The sequence below is a fragment of the Epinephelus moara genome, chromosome 11 (genome assembly GCF_006386435.1).
Source record: "Epinephelus moara isolate mb chromosome 11, YSFRI_EMoa_1.0, whole genome shotgun sequence".
Taxonomy (NCBI): domain Eukaryota; kingdom Metazoa; phylum Chordata; class Actinopteri; order Perciformes; family Serranidae; genus Epinephelus; species Epinephelus moara.
In genome coordinates, this window is record NC_065516.1 from 8,408,744 (window position 1) to 8,414,132 (window position 5,389).

A 5,389-nucleotide genomic window follows, 5' to 3' on the forward strand; every position below is an offset into this window, starting at 1 on the left:
ACTTTGCACTATACTTTTTAAGCACCTGTTTAAGCAGAAATTTATATTTATATTTTTCATTAAAAAATGTGTTAAATAAACAGCAGGATTTTATTTTTCACTTTTATATTTCTATTTTCATTCAAACAATGTGAAAAAGCAGGATTTTATATATATTCGTTTCATTCAAAAATTGTGTAAAAAGAGTTAACTGCTGTGGTGGTATGTTTTAATAAGGTTACCAATAAGTAAAAGATATTTAATAGTTGTCTATTTTTTTCATTACTGTACGGAAAAAAACCGAACCGTGACTTGTGTACCGAGGTACGTACCGAACCGTGATTTTTGTGTACCGTTACACCCCTACTAAAAAGCAATTATTTAGAATTAAAAAATAACTGATAAGAGTATAGAAAATCTTAAAGATACACATCCCTATCCATCACCCTAGTTGGTGTGGTGTGTCCCGCACCATTGCCCCTTGTCTTCCCCCACTGGTTTCTGTTGGGCTGAATCACCGCATTGAATCAGTGTTGGTGTTGACAACGGCCCGTCAATTAAAAAAATCACTCTAATTGGCAGTTCAGCTCAGCACACGAGAGGAAAAATAGAAGTGAGGAAAGTAAACAAAGAGCTAAAGTCAGGAGGGGGTGACATTAAAACAAACTTGTTTCATAAGGTAAGATTATTTTTCTTTAGCCATTGAGCACTTCAATAGAATTGTTGTTTGACGGTTTGTGTTATTGTTCACAGGTGCACAGTTCAATATTAGATTGTTTTGTTAATGTGCTAACTGTCTAACTAGTGTCAAGGTGGTCTTCAGGTTTCCCCTTTGAATGACGATTATAGACTACCACCATATACTGGTGTGGAGAGCTATTTCCTCTCATGCAGGGACTGAACTTGTGTGATGTGCAACTTTTTGGCCAAGGTCAACTTTTTGGCTGAATTCAGTTTAGTGTATGTACATGTGTAGCCCTCTAACTGCATGTCTAGCTGGTCACTGGCTTCAGTTTCAAAGCTCAAGTTCATCGCTGTTTTTCAAGGCATACATGCTGCTACCTGATAAGGCAGTTGGTGCAAAGATCTTTCTCAAAGTGGCAATGCAGAGCCCAAATTTGGGAAATCATAGCAAAACCTGTTAGAAGGTTACAAATGCAATCACAAAAAACTACATTTTTGTGCAGCCTTTATGAAAAATGAAACAGAAGAAAGTGAATGTCCTCCACACATTTCTGTACAAATGGAGGTTTAATGGTGTGTGAGATCTTACTGTGGCATTTCAAACTGTGTATCTAAGCAACATTATGATGTAGAGGCAGCTCTGACATTCAGACATGAAGGTGCCTGAAGTGTTTATCACGGTTCACTGAGATCACATTCAAACCTTCATTCTTCATTTCAAGTTTTTTTTTTTAAAATGAGCACAATACAGCGTGCCTGACTCACAGTTTCACAATAGCCTCTTGAATGATGTAGGTAGTAGATCCTAGTGGTAGGGTAAAGTAAAGTAGATCCTAACATCCATCTAATGACCGTCTTATGTCCCTGACAACACATCTTTGATATAGAAATCAAGATTGTATTTTCACCTTAGTGTAAAAAAAATAAATTAGAAAAGTAATATGTAGTGAGACACTATGTGAGAGACTCTGTTGTGTGTCGAGGTAGGACTAGTCTACTATTCACTGTTCAATACTGCTAACACACTCACAGTGTGCGCCCTGCACCTTCTGCTTATCTACAGGTATACAAGTGCATTTATCTATAAAAAAATGCTCCTCCAAGCTCCTGACCAAGAATAAATAACAGGATTCTTAGACTTTTTGTTTCTTTGTTGCATATTGGTTTGGTTATTGATGGTTTTGTTTGTTGGCAGGTTGGACACATACACTTAAGGATGATATAAAGAGACTAATTCTGCAACTTTATTAGAATATTTTCAGTCAATTGATTTTGATTTGTTTTTTAGGTGGAAATTTAAAAACACATGGACTCACAGGAGTGTCATGACATAAAAAAATCCCAGAGGATTGCACTTAAAAGCATTATTAAAGACACTTATGTCCAAAGAGCTCCAGTGGAGGCAGCAAAGACATAAATGAGAACAAATAGATAATTGCAAACATACTAATTACATGATGAACCTACTCATCCCCCCGGCAACTCCACAGCCATAGTTAAAATTACCTCCCACTGAGGTGAACCATCAACCTTCCCCACAAGTCCTCCTTAACTTTTGTTTTAAAAATCATGTTTGTTTGGCTGTGTTTGATATGCAGGGGCATGTTGTTCCATAGGGAGATCCCAGAATGGAAAAATTAGCTTTTTGCTATTTTACCATTAACACAAGGAACTCTGCATGCCATAATACTTGCTCTTGTATTGCAATTATCCAAGCATATCAATTTAATAGAACATATATTCTGGGGCCCTTTGGTCAGTTATATCAAACACATGGTTAAGTGTCAGTTGTCAAACTCGATCTTTAACATGTAATAATACAAGCTGCTTCATAACTACACATTATATATGTGTCCTAGGAGGAACACTGAGCATGTATCAAATTACATTATTCTGTGCTAACTGCAATTGGTTTGTAAGCTTTTGGGAAAGCCCACTATACCATGTGGCACAAGTATAGTCAAAGTGGCATTAAATTCATAAGGCAAGTTTTTTCACATTAAAATTAAAAACTGGGTGTAACGATAGAAAAACTTCAGCTTTTTTTTTTGCAGTTTTAGATAAGATTCTTGTTGCAATCTCCTTCCCAGAGACAGATTGGTTGAGAGAGACTCCAAGGTATTTGACACTGGTTTTTGAGTCAATCATATTGTTTTCACATTGTACCTTAATTGTACTGCTTTTCTTAAGCTTGTGCTTCGTGCCAAATACAATGGACTCTGTCTCTCCCAAATGTAAAGATAGCTTGCTGTCAATCTACCAGTCTCTTATTAGACTTCACTAGACCATGTGGAAATTTAATTTGAAAGGACAGACACAGGAAGTGGCCATGCTCAGCAGTCAGATAGGAGTCACATTAATTTACAGGGCTGGTACCTGCAGTTATTACACAGGCTAGTTAATAACATGTCAGGCAGGAAATCCAAAGTGTGGGATCGTTTTGAGAAGGTGAAGGACGAACCCAAGGTGATATGTGAACTCATCTTCATTTGTCAACTACAAACATGATGTGTCATCTGAAACATGTAAGTAGCTACATGCCCAGCAGCTCACTTAGAGTGTGACGTGCACTTGTAGTTAAAATATAGGCCGATATTAACTAAGGTTCATTAGTACATTTTTGCATTTCTCTGTAATGTAGCACGGCATTAACAATGTTACTTATACTATTATTCTGTCTTCTTCCAGACACTAGTAATGTAGGATCATCTGCATAAAGCATAATATTAGATGTCACTACTGCTGGCGTATCATTAACATAAATTAAAAACAGCAGTGGTCCCAAAATGGAGCCCTGCGGTACCCCACAGCTGACCCCCACAAACCTGTTTTCAGTTTGCCACATAGGATTAAAACCAATTTACTGCTCTGACTTTAGGGCCCATACCTTTCAATTTTGTTAAGAAATACCATGATAGACTGTGTCAAGGCTTAAGTCTAACTTGACCATAACCATTTAATTTCATTCATCACTTTCCATGTTATTCAGTCAAAAAGATTGATCTAACATGTACTTGTGGAGTGAGCTGCCCTGAGTTCAGACTGGTACTTGAAAAGTTCTTGTGTTTAAGTAGATATTCTTGTAGATTTTCAGTCTCTCAAAGATTTTGGATATTATGTGTAGGACTGACACAGGCCTGTTATTGCTAATCTGGGTGTCATTGTCTTTTTTATGCAGAGGAACTGCCAAACTACTGAACTACTTTCAAATCATTCGGAACTTTTCCACATTGAGATGTGATACGATTTGTTTCCTTTCAAATGATTCCTTTCCATTTAACAAGACAAGAAGTTCGCAGCTATGCTTGTGGCTCTGTGAGGCTATAATAATTATTACTGATCAAAAAACAAAATAGTTGGATGGATGAAAAATGGACAAACAACTACTACTTTGTATTCTAGTTGGACAAAAACTGTATTTGATGTTGGGGCCAATTGCAATCAGTAATTATGCAAATACTAAACATGGCAAACATAACAACTAGTTTAAACAAGATACAATGACTTTTAATAAACCTACATACCTGACAGTGAGAACAAGGTGTATAAATGACTGAGGAACACAACAGCAGACTATTATTTGAGTGGTGTCCCTAAGCAACCCCCAAAATCTTTCAAGAACACAAATTCTTTCTCTATGTTTCAGTACCAAAACAGAAACAGGTATCCATCCAAAACAGTGATTCACTTTGCACAGAAAATCCAAGAAATGGAGGATAAATGCTCCAAAGAGCCTCTGTGAATCCATGATAAATTTTCAGCTGTAGTTTTTCTCCCTGCTGACCGAGTAGTCATTGTTTAACTTTTTTTTTTTTTTTTTTTTTTTAATCAAGGCAGTTCTAGCTTCAAGTGAGCTTGATTAGAGGTTAACTTCAGTGAGCTGTGGTTCACAGTTAATGAACTGTTTATATGAAAAAAATCTCATTGTCAACACTGTTTCTCACTGTATTAACAATTCATTAATATTTCTTTAGCTGCGGGATGTATGTTTTAAATAATCCTGATGTGAGTGACAGGCAGGGACTGGATCAGAAACCTTGATGCCTGCTGCAATAGTTAGTTTGCATAACCAAAAAAATTCTGCACAAACTGTCAGAAACCATTTCAGAGGAACTCATCTGCATGTCCCTAGTCCTCAACAGGGTCTTGACCTTACAGCAGCTTAAGTGGGCAGCTGCTCACCTTTTATGGCTTCTGGCACTTTGTGGGGGTGGATCACTATACATATCACCTCACACAATTTTATATTTCCTGTGGATTTAATCCAGTTAGTCATATTTCCACATGTATTCTGTACTGTATCTCCTCTGTGTTAAGACCTTATAGGGTAGTCACATGTGTGCCATGTGCGGAAAAAATGCCCCCCAATAAATGATTGGAGAAAAGTAAAATAAATTACTACAATGTATGAAATCATAAGATCAAATCATGAGTGAACAAATACTTTTTATGTTCATGTAGTCATTCAATCTTGAGGGCTACATTAATCAAATATTGGTCAAAGTGTGTGCAGAACTGAAATAGTGCAAAACGTATACACCGCGTTCCAAATTATTATGCAAATTGTATTTAAGTGTCATAAAGATTAAATTTTTTGTTTTTCAATTAAACTCATGGATGGTATTGTGTCTCAGGGTTCTTTGGATCACTGAAATCAATCTCAGACACCTGTCATAATTAGTTGGCCAGGTGAGCCCAATTAAAGGAAAAACTACTGAAGAAGGAT